Genomic DNA, 12,421 nt, shown 5'->3' on the forward strand with positions numbered 1-12,421 from the left:
TTTGCCAATCTAACAAATTATTGCATTGACTTCCATTAAAATACAGCATTAAAAATGTGAGTAGATCTTACCTTTATTTTCTGGGAAGCTGAAAGGAAAGGGATTTCTTTCCTGTTGAAAACACTGTCCTGTGTCTAACAAACAGTTGACTAGCTCATTGATTATCTGATTTCCAATGCTGAAGCGTTACCAGTCCCTGAAGGCATCAGTAAACATTAGCTGCCTTTGTTTCCTTTGTTTGGGTTGGAATTATGGCTACAGGCTTTTTAAGATAGTGTGGGAAATGTAAACGAGGTAATGAAACTGTTTCTCTTCCTATGAAACATACTGAATATTCAATTTCCTTGCAGCAGTTATGAGGGGAAAAGGTAAGCCATTGGTTTGAAGGTGTTAGTTGAACATAATTTCATTTTCAGTTTCATAAATTGCAAGGGACAGAATAAATGCACACTGTCTGAGGAATCAGCTTAAACTTATTAAGCTCTTGAATACTTGATATACCACATTCTTTACTAATACTATTTTTAGACGTGGTAAAATACAATTATATTTTAAGTACAATGCCTGTTTTTCTTTTTTTTTTGGGTGGCTCTGATGCATCAAATATACAGATATTTTGCCGCAGTGAAGCAGCTATTATTTTTCAGATATGGAGAGTTGTATGGGTTCTTTCAGTATAAACTGAATTTCAGGTTAAACAGAAATATCAGTATTCCTATTTCTGCTGTGAGGATAGCTTCCGTGTTACAAAAGGATAGAAGGAAACTTTGGTACGGGAGTATATGTGTGTGTGTGTGTGTGTGTACCATTCGGGTGGTTGTACCAGCGGTCAGTAATATTCAATAGCAAGAAAAACCTTCCAGCTAGACTCAGGATCACTCTTGTGCTTTTAGTGTTGGGTTGTTGGGGGTTTTTTGTTGTTGTTGTTTTGGTTTTTTGTTTGTTTCGTTTGGGTTTGTGTTGTTTCTTTTTTATTTATGCATATGTCTGAAACAATTATTTGAACCTTCTGAAATAACCTTAGCAAATCAAAATACACATCCACCACAGTATATTTTAAAAAATATATTTGAAATTTATTCTTTTGAGTGCTTTGGACCCTTAAGCTTTTGGAGTAAGGACATTTGATGACTCTAAAACAACAGTGGTCAGAGACCTGACTTGGTTGTGTGAAGGTTACTTGTGATGACGACACTTCAGCTATTGAGCTGCCTCTATTAAAAACAATGAAAAGTTACCTAGGTCGTAGCTGTAGTTACTAGAAGGGTTCTCTTAGTAGGTTAGAGAAACTTCTGGCCTTCCCAAGAAAGCTTACAATGAATGACTGAGGAGTCACCATGTGTCCTGTTTATTACTGGAGCTGACATGAGCTTTGCGGGTCTGGTTGGGCTTTTGTCAATCTAAAGCCTCCTGGATTTGGTATGGTTTTGGGCAGATCACAGTTTGCCTCTGATTTATGCTAGGTACTAAAGAGAGAATGCCTGCCCCTCCAGTAAAGCCCTTGTATTCTGAAGCCATGAAAAATCGAAGAATGGTGTGCAGAAACAAGAAAGGAAGAAGTTTTGGGAGATTTTTCTAGATGCAGTCTTACTTTTTCTAACGCTGTCTATATCAGTTGATTACATTAAGGTTTTAAGCCTTCAGAACCAGAAGATGAAAATGCCTGTACTGAAGTTTCACAGGTGTTCTCAGCTGAAATGTTATTAACTTGACCTGTGACACTGATTATGATTATGAAAAAGATCATTATATGTTACTCGTAATTTTTGTAAATAATATATTTTGTATATAAATTTTTGTCATGTTTTCTTTGTTGTCTTTATTTGTCTAAGCTTTTTTTCTGCAGTATTTTAAAATCTTACATAGTACTTTTAGTCTTCCCACTACCATATGGTAAAAGTAGTTAAATGTGAAATTTGTTATTCATTGAGTAAGCACATGGCTTGATTTTCTTGTTCCTGGGCAGTCCTTGGTCAAATAGAATTCTTACTTTCAGTGACACCTTTAAGGCATTTCTGTATAATTGAGGCTTTCAACTAACAGCTGTTTCAGCTGTTGAACCATTCAGTCTTTCTTTTTTTTTTATTCCTTTGCTGCTCAGGCTCTTAACTGATGAGCCATATGGGGATGTGGCTTTGTCACTGTAGTCATATGTAGATAGGTGACTCATTTCAGTAACCCCAAACTATTCTAGAACATTGTCTGAGACATCAGTGTGACCAATGACACAGAGCCCTGCATTTATAATGTCATGGTGCAGTTCTGTCTGTATGTCATTGTCCCCCGCTCCTTCCTTATGCTTGGAAGTAAGCATGGTGATACCGTCCTAGTTGTCAGCTCGACTACAGTGCGTTCAAATCTTGAAAGACAAATATGGTGTGCAATCTATTCAGACATTCAAGCAGGATTCATAAGCACAAGATCACTAGCTAGTCAGTAAAATCTTGAATTGAAGGTGGACCCTGGGTAGCACCTTTTATGACTGCTGAAAATTCCCAATGTGCTAAATACCGCTTTAGGCTAATGGCACAAAAACTCTGTAGTGCTGAGGAGAGTTATCTTCCATTCCCGGCTGTTTTCATACGTGTGTGTGCATAGATTTTATGCCCAAAGCACATTTTAGAAATCTGGCTTAAGCTATTCCTTTTGAGTGTGTGCAAGTTTGATATTTTAATTCCAGAATGATTTTATTCCATGATACTAACATTTTCTGTTCTCATTACTTCATGTTACTATGCATCATGCAAAAATACCAATTGATTTCTATTTTAATTTAAAATGGGATGTTGCATTTGAATGTAATGACTCCAGACTTTCTGGAGTCTAATGTTACGCAGTTTTTCAGTTTGATTACAATGTGTAGAATGATTTGCAGTAGACTAAATAGCTTAAGAAATTTGATCGCTTCATTCTGAAGCTATTTGTGCCTGCTTTTCTCAGCTGTTATCACTGTCATACCCCTAGTTTGTGAGTGCAGAGGTTCCTGACATGCAAATTTAGGTTTAGTTCATAAACCAAAAAAAGGCATATAATTCTACCTTTAGTAGCAATTGATTCTGGTCTTGAGAATCACTGGAACCATTTCAAATGCTGAAGTTATTAAGCAGCATGTATGATGAAAAAAGGAAGTTGTATATTATGTGCTTTTACTAAGACACTGATTCAACGCTGATCAACTTTGAATCTGGACCATATATATTTTAAAAAGTGGTCTTGCAATCTTGAATTTTTAACACTAGTGTTTTTCTAATTGAGTGCTAAATTGAACTTTGTGTTCTTTACCTCTCTTCTTTCTGTCTTATAATTGTTGCTGAGATGCTGGCTAAAGGCTGCTGTTTAAATGCTCTGTGGTCAGTGATGGCACGGACTTATTGAATGAAAACACAATGGTAATTGCAAGTGCAAGAATGGATAGCTAATGGGGCCTCTTGTCCCAATTTCCTTGAACTTCAGTCCAATTTAGATTGTGGAGTTGATGGCTGACCTACTTGTCCTTCAGTCAAGCATTAATTGAAAATGGCATAAAAACCTTTCCTTTTCCTGAAAAGCCGGAGAAGGGTTAGAAAAGACTAGTCTTTCTGAGATTAGTTGACCAAATTAAGCATTCGTTTCACATTGCTGCATTTAGGGATTCTATATATGAGTGATTTTTGTGTTTGAGAGCTAGATCTCTGAAAATCGTAAGGGAGACTGGCTACTCTGTGGGGTTGTTTTTTTTCCTAAACGCTTATTAAGATTAATGAAACCTTGAGAACCAAAGAAAAACTTCCACCTTTTTTGCCTAACCTTGATCTCATATGCCTGTGTTAAAGCAGCACCATGGTTTTTTGCACACTGAAAACTTTAGGTTTTCAATAGCGTTAGGGTTCAAGTAGGCTTAAATGTACTGGGAGTGATTAAAAAAAAACAAAACAAAACAAAAAAACAACCCCAAAAAACCCCCACTGCATCACACACGCAGACAAAATGAACTTCTAGTTTAGCTTGTCAAATTATGTGTACAAGGAAGACCATAAAATGAGATCTGTGACCTTAATACTTGAGTGATGCTTCCGGGTGGCTTAGACCAGTGAGTTTAGTACATGATAAGGAACCGGTTTGTTATATTTATTTTAAAAAAAGTGAAGTGTTTTAGGGAATATTTAATTCTACTAGGTCAGCAGCCCATGTTGTATAGATTACTAAGTGGTAAGTAAAGGTCTTCTGTCCTTGTTGCAGTAATTACTGTTCCAGGACCAGAAAATTAAATTGCCTAGAAACATGAGGAGTCCTGGCTAAAGTTTACCTTGGATTCACTGAGCTGAAAATCTGCTTAAACAGAATTCAAGCGTGGTTTTTTTTCAGTGGCCATGTTAATGAAACTAAGTATTGAGCAACCTTCTCCTTCACCTTAACACAAGTGAACAACTCAAATGCTCCTAACTGTTCTTTAGAAGCTGTATTCAGTTTGCTTTAAAATCTGAATTAATCTTACTTAATCTGAAATATGAAATACTGTCACATGGTCTTTTGTACTGTTACAGTATAGCATTGATTTTGAAACACTTGAACAGATCTTGTATTGTTTCTAAAAGAATAATTGGTTATTTAACTTGCTGGAAAGAAGGATAGTCAAAGCTAAGTGTGCCTGTTGTTGTTTGACTTCTACGTTTACGAACTGCATTCTCCAGAGGTCTGTAAATTCTGTATCGGTTCCAGAAATTACACTGCTGAAGTGATGTACAAAGTTCATCTGACAGTGATCACAGCTGCAAATGTTGCTTTTAAATTGTAAGGCTATCTTCATTAGCAGTTTTTACATTGATAGTGTTTTCTCCAAATACTAAACTACCATTGAATGTATTTTGAGAATTGAGGAATGTTGCATGATAATTTGACCTGTTTTTTTTCAGCAGTGCTATGATGGGATAATGGCTGCAGAAGGAATTAGTAGTAATTGAAACTACTGTTTAGAGCTGGTTCATAACCAACAGTTGGGGTGGTTATTTAATTTCTGCTTTAGCAAGGATCCTGGGGTACAGTTCTGTACTAGCTTATGCTGGTCCCTTGAACAAAAGCTATACTAGCAAAACATTTCTGTGTTACAGGATACTTCTGTTACTGTATGTGTGTTAAGTATCCTAGGGAGCTGGTGGTTTTGTCTAGTAGAAAATAATCCATTCAGCCCTAAGGAGTTCTGTGTGGAAACGTGATGCCTCTGTACTGTTTTCAATTAAGTATAATATGAGCACGTTATGGTCTGAGAAACTTCATTTATTTTACTAGGTCTAGGTCATCTTCAGTAATGTCCTTATGAGGCACTGTATGGGAAGGCCTATTTTTGTTTGTTTCTCTTACATCCTCCGTGGCGAGAAAACAATCTTTTCACCTTTTTCCTTGATTTTATTTACATCTCAAAAAAGAGACAGAAGAATTAACTAATACTTGAGTGCGCAGGTTCAGCTGATTCCACCTGTGCAACTAGCTTCCCCTGCCCCAATCAGTCTTGCTAGTTTCTGCCAAGCATAATCATCTGTATCTCCCTCAGAAGAATAGAAGGTAGAGTATGCTGACATGTTGTTAATGCATATATTTAGTCTCTGGAAACGTATAACTGTTAGACAGTCTCCGGGCTAGATTTAGTTCAAATAAGGTCTCTGAATTGGTTCTTTCCTGAAGTAAAGAACAGTAACTCTTTAATGTAACCTTCAGGTTCAAGACTAGCTTATTTCATCTTGATTTAAGGGTTTAGATATGCTGCTGTTCAATGCACATCGATATTTCATTAATTAATATTACAGCCCCATATTTCCTGAGATGGAAAAATACAACTTTTGACTGTGAAACACCAAAATAACACAGCTGTTTCCTAAGCGATGCATCTGCAAACTGTGCCTCTGTGTTTCACTGAGGTATTTAAAAACACTGTTCTCCACCAAAGCCAGTGTATGAGTAAAAATACCTTCCTTTAGTATAGGCTACCTGTGGTCTTTCGTAAAGATTATAGTATACTTGAATATTGAACTTTATATATATATATATATATAGCTATACAGAACCATTAGAAATGTGTGTGACTGAAAAACCCTGTGTTGGTTTGGGTGCTGCAGTGTGTGTGTGTGGAAAAATGACCTTAGCTTGAGCTGCAAGGTTTTCATCAGCTCACAGGAAATGATGACGTACGCTCTGATGAGAGAATTCTGTTTGTGGAAATGGTGGTCAGGCAGAGCTGTGCAGGTACTGCCGCTCTCCGTGCAGTTCTGTTGCTGAACTTCGTATTTGGAAAATATGCAAGTGAATTAAGGCATGTGTTTTAAGGTATGTGTTTTGCAAACGGTAGATCAAATGACTTGCCAAACTGCTTTTTTTTCCTACCAGAAATTTACTATGCTGTGTCGTAGCTGATGTGGAAGTATTTTTGGCCAAGTGAATGTGGTATTTTGCAATGTTTGTTTGAATGTAAGAGTGTGTTTCATCATGTTTGAAATGATGGTTCTGGACTGAAACAGTCTGCTTTCTAAAACACATCTCTTTCCAGAATGGTTATTGTATTACTTATTTATGTATTTCTGTGGGGTTTTCTGTCTTCATGTGCAGCAGTGTTCATGTTTTGTGGTACTTGTGTGGTCAGGTAAGTATCATGGCACCTTTTACTTTCTGAAAGTTTTAATGTCTGAGGCAGTGCTTCTTGCAATATTCTGTTTTTCTTCTTAATTATATGCCATTTTAGAAATTCTATACATGCCACTTTTCTCTGCAGCTGCTTTGTCAGTGTAGATGTAAATGCTGTTTCATGTTTTCTTGGGTGGAGAATACATCAATAGTATTCCTCTGCACTATCCTTCTTTTTGCATCATTGTAAAATTCTACTTGAACTAAATATTAAGTGTGTATGCTTTAGGTATTACTAGCCTTCTCATTCCAGTGACCCGGTTTATTTATTTGTTTTTAAAGTATGTGGGCACTTTAAAGCTTTCTTGCTAACTAAATGCTTACTGATTGGAATTTGCAAGTTGAAGGCATGTGGTCCTGTTCTCCCTTCTTGCTCCTTTGAAACAAACTTAAAGGCATATTTATTTCAATTTTATTTATTTGTGGAGGATGCCAAAATATTAAGGTTAATTTCATTTTAGGAGACTTTGACAGGACACTTAAATTAGTGGGTGATGTCACAGGCACTGCAGAAGTGAACGTTAGAAAAGGGCAAATGCTTCTAATTAAACTGATTTTTTTCCTGCACTTTAACATTTTAATCACTCAAACCTAAATAATGGAAACCTCTGATGTAAAAAATAATAAAAAAATATATATACACACACTCTTTGATCTTTCAAGTTATTTTAATTGCTAAATGGTCTTGAGTTCTTCAGGTTTTCTGGCAAAATTTACTCTAAGCCAATTCTGATATGCTTTTTTTCTTCAGTGAAGAAAATGTTAATGCAGATTTTTCCGTGACCAGAATGACCTGAGGCTCTTAAAAAAAAATTAAAAGATTCTTTCTTTATTTGGAGGACAACCACTTAATATTATGCTAGATAGCACAGTACCTAGGTCTTAGGGCTCTTGGTACCTTACAGTCCTTTTCTGGGTCTAAAATTCAAGAAGTATGTCCTTAGAATGGGAAATTTCTTCTATAATAGTGTTTCAGACTTTAAACCTGCAACACAGGTGATTTGTGACCAAAAAGTCTAGTGTGAAATTGTTCTCTTTGTTTCTTCTCTTTTGTGCATCTCAACAGAAACAGGAGGATGTTTTACTTGTTTTAATGTTTTATGGTTAAATTCTGTACCTAATGTCAGTGAAGGGTACAACTCAAGTGTACTTTGTCCTGTGTTTTCCCTTGTTACCTGAAGGTTCTGCAGGTAGTACTCAGTACTCAACAGGACAGCACACCTCCTAAGTTTGTGATTAAAGCCAAGATGAGTTAGTCTGTGTGCAAAACAACTTAATACAATCTTCATCTTACTTCTTATAATCTTGAGATGCTTTTTTAAAAATTGTCTTTTAGCCTAATTACAGTACTTTAAAATTATTTTACAAAGACTTCTTTTCTGTTTCTAAGAGCAGTCGATACAGAAATCAGTCTGAAAATCTGGAGAAGAGAACTTGGGAAACAGTTTTCTCCCTTCAGTGGTTACAGAATAATATCCATACAATATCCAAAGTCATTGTTTCACTATTGTACAGATATTAGTACTATGATACATATTCTACAATGTCTAGAAGTAAAGAAATAATGTGTATGATTTGGGACTTTTCGTGTGATTTAGCAACTACTTTTTTTTTTCTTGTGTCAAGGTCACCTTGATTTCAGCTTCAGATGTGTTACTAATTTTGCCATTTTCTTCTACAGAAGAATCCTAAAGGAAATGTTGCTAATAATGATTTCAATAGGGAGAATTAATTTGCCAAGAAGTGCTGTTGGTCCAGGAAATGAGATACAACTCTGGATAGTGTATCAAACTAATCTAAATTGAAGATACTAATTTTTAGAATATAGTGTACAAACAGATGAGGGTTTTTTCCCTCCAGTTGGATGGAATGAAATAGCTGAGCTTTTGTATCCAGCTAATTTTTGCAATGAGTTCAGATTTCTCCTAATCTTAAGTGTTTGGTTTTTTTTTAATTTTAATGGTAATGTGTGAGTTTAGAAGCCTATGTTAAATACTTTAGCCTAAAATCCAAGTGCTAAATAAGAGTTAAATCAGATTCTTTATTAAACAAATTATAATGTCTGTTAATACATATCAATTACACAGTTCCTTTTATGCCATATATGCATCACATACACTGTTGAGGGAAATTACAGAAGAAAATTAAGCTTTTTGGCTGCTAGATGCTCTAAAATTTGCTCGGAACACCTAATGGTTGTCTTGCAGGTTAATTTAAATGCATTTCAGAGCTTGGCATTGGTGTTTGGTTTTCTTAACACAAAATTAAAGCTGACCTCTACAAGAGAAAAATACTTTTTAAATGGTTTTATCTATTGTTTGAGAACTTCAAATGTACTTTTAAAATGTACATTTCAGTAGCTTTTTAGTATGCATGGTTTTGAATTCTTAACTACAGTGGTCTTTTGGTCTCTTTCGTTTCTAGATGTAAATACTAATACTGTTGAGTTTTTAAAAAATTGTTGAAACTGGAGTTGCTTTGTGTGAGAAGAAACACGTAAGCATTATCTCCTCATTAGGCAAGTTCATCAAAGTTTTATCTGAAATGGATATCTGAATTTTTGGAAGGACTGGGAATATGATACAATTCACAGAACCTTTGTTTATTTTGTATTATGTACTCTGATACTTTTGACAGTTTGTGGCAACTGTATGCACGCAATCATTTAATTCCTTGTTTAGATTTCCTTTTTTAATACAGGATGGTATTTAAAAACATCACAGGCTCTATTTTTAAAGAGTATAGAATACCATGGATGACACTTACTATATTTAACCTTTCCATCATTTAAAACTTGTAATGAAATTTAACAGTGCTTTTGTACTAGGAAACTGCTTAATACACCTCTTCTCTGTCTTAATCTCTGTTGAAGGCCCTGTTTTGGCCTTTTGCGTAGGCTCAGCAAAGTGATGTAGGAGGAAGTACCTTGCACTGTATTAAGTAATTTAAGAGATGTATGCCCTACTTAAGAACACAGGAAGTATCACTGTATTCAGACAGTATCTTGTGTCTGAAATGAAGAGCTCTGTCATCCAAAAAAGTAAAAGAAAACGCACAATTTTTAGTTAAGAATACATATGAAAATGTGTTGTTGTTGAAACACTTCCAGGAGTAACATACTTTCCTTTTAATGACATTTAAATTCATGGAGGTATTCTTTAGCAGCAAGCACGGCTTCAATACCCGCTTGGAAAGGCAAAAGATGACTCCTTGCCTCTGCTTAGCACTCCACGTAATCTCTACAGGCATTTTCCTGTAACTGCTATGATGCTTAACACTCCATAACCTGAAGTTCATTGGTTGTTACAGAGAAGATGGGATGCAGGAGGAAAACCAACCCCCAAACTGTATTTCAGAAATTCTGGCATGGTAAAATTTTGGCTTAGGGAAAGTTAAGTCTATATTATTATCAAATGCTCATACTCTTGAGTCTGTAGTTTGAAATCTCTTCTGCAGTACCTTGCCACTTGGTGGAACTGAATTTGCAAGGCTGTAGGATTTGCTCAGTGGTGGGCTGCTGTAGTTGAAAACTGGTTTTAATGAAAAATAGAAAACAGTGGACACTTTTTTTTTTGTCACTGAAATAATTTTAAGGGCTCTGAACTTCACAAGTCTGCCTGAATAAAGCTGAAGGTAGCCATTTGCGTTTTTCTTGGTATGAATCATAATTGCTGAAACTTCTCTGTAATTGATTTCTCCTTTGACTTTCAAGGCACAGAAAAAATTGTATCAGAACACTTTCATGTTCTGATATTTTAACCACTTAACGTTGTGCAGTGGTGGTAATTTAAAAAAAAAACTACCAACTTTCTTGATCAAATACAGCAGAAGCATGTTAAGCAATGAAATCTTTTAACAGCTTTGAATATTTTCAAAAATAAAAATAAAACCTAGTGATGAGGCAATTTCCATGCAGATTGATATTAGGGATTCAAAGTAAAAACTTCCAGTGTTGGCATGCTCTAGGTCATATATTTGATTGGCATACAGGAGGAGCATTTTAACAATGCTATCCAGCTTTGAGCAAAGTGTTGCAATTTCAAGTGCCCTTTCTGCAGAATTGGATATTTTCTTTCCCTTGCATGGTTTGTTCTGGTTACTACATTATCCCTCATAACTCCAGCTAAGCGAAAAGTAATCTGAGTATGTTAAGGTTTGTTTTAAGTATATCCAATTATTTTAAAGCTCCACACATAGCTATGGACACGAAGCTGATACACAGCTGGCATAGCTCTGCCATTTAAAGCTTGTAGTTTGCAGTGTTAATAATTTATTGTGGTCAGTGTTAATTTAGCTTAAAATCAGAAACCTCTGCAAAGCCTCTGAAGGTGATTTAATAACTTGTTAAAACAACAAAAAAAATGCACAATCAAAATAATACACAGAGTGGCTTGTCAGGCAGAGAATGACAAATTGGTTTTCTTCAATGTCAGTATTTTGCTATTTAAGGTATCTCCTGGTTAGCTGAAAAAATGCAGAGGGGAGGTTATGCTGGCAGCATGTAGGAGCTCATAAGGACAGCCAGGTCTTGAGTCTGCAAAAAAAACAGTGTGTCTAATAGCATGTTAAGATGAGGAAGGGTACGAGACGAGAGCTAGTTATCTGACAGCTACATCGCTCTGCTCTTACTGCTCATGCCTGCAGTAAAGGCATGCAATTCCAAGACACAGTTCCCCGAGAGGCTTGAAGGGTTCAGACATATTGTCTTTGAATATAAAATGAGACAGAAACAGTGGCTTATAACTTGGGCCTATCTTCTCCAGAGTGTGAGAGTCAGATAATACTTGTACATACATGAAGCATAACGTGTAGGCTGAGAGCCTGTTTGACAACGTTTGGGTCATCGTCTCACATTTCAGGGGTGCATTTCTGTGCTGTGTCCTATTCAAAGAAGAGCAAGCTTAATCAGTAATTTTAAATTTCATTTTTTTAATAAAATATTCAAACTGTGCTTAATAAAGTGTAATGACTAAAATACTGTCCTTATTCCTTATTATGCATTGCAAAATTTATACTCTGTAAAATTTCAGTCGCACAGTGTTGATGTGCCTGGACAGTTACATTGGAGATAATGTCTTCTCACTGTAGTTGTGTGGGGTTTTTCACATGTAGTAAGTATCAAGGACACTTTAACTGCTTCAGTGATCTGATGTGTGCTAGAACTATGGCTTTGAATGTGTGTTCATTGCTTTCATATTTACGCAGTGAATTAATGATGCTTTCAGTGGGTTTCTATTGCATGTTACACGTACAGGGTTTAACAAACATAGGTATGAGTGAATATAATCCAGTAGTGAAGAAATTGTTGGGAACCAAGCAGCCTTGACTCGGCGTTTACTTAATTGGCATTTAACAGCAGCTTCTGATTGCTGACTTGGAGCATGGGGAGCTTCTGGCAACACCCAGAAGCAATGGCACACCTGCAGAAGCCCCTTCTCTCTTTTGTCCTCCAGTTGGGCTGAAGCCAGGCAGCTCCCTGCTCCCTCCACTGTGCCTCTTGCCCTGGTTGTTTGTATGTCCACTCTCCTGCCTGGTTCCTATCAGCTTCTGACTGCTTCTTGCTCCTTTTCCCACTGTCTGCGGGCCACAGAAGTGTAAGGAATCTCTTGTCACTCTTACTTATGGTTATGGATGATTAGTACAAACTAGTAGCTTCTTACTGTTTAATGTCATTTTATGTTATTTGCTAACTGAAAAATGTCTAGGTGGCAAAGTACTCTAGTATTCAAACTAGAAAATATAAGAATAAAATATTGCTCCCAGTCTGAGG

General features: G+C 36.2%; 1 protein-coding gene across 5 annotated transcripts in view; it reads left to right on the forward strand.

Annotated features, from left to right (window-relative positions):
- Positions 1–12,421, forward strand: part of PACSIN2 (protein kinase C and casein kinase substrate in neurons 2) — a 64,202-nt gene that overhangs the window by 14,359 nt on the left and 37,422 nt on the right. The window contains exon 1 of one of the 5 annotated variants that reach the window (XM_080392832.1): positions 6,186–6,297. The exons of the other annotated variants lie outside the window; for them this stretch is intronic. The gene's annotated coding sequence lies outside the window, so the exon portion shown is untranslated. Of the gene's footprint in view, positions 1–6,185; positions 6,298–12,421 lie in introns of those variants that run through there. 5 annotated transcript variants of the gene reach the window in all.

Source organism: Falco punctatus (genome assembly GCF_963210335.1).
Source record: "Falco punctatus genome assembly, chromosome: 6".
NCBI classification, from domain to species: Eukaryota; Metazoa; Chordata; class Aves; order Falconiformes; family Falconidae; genus Falco; species Falco punctatus.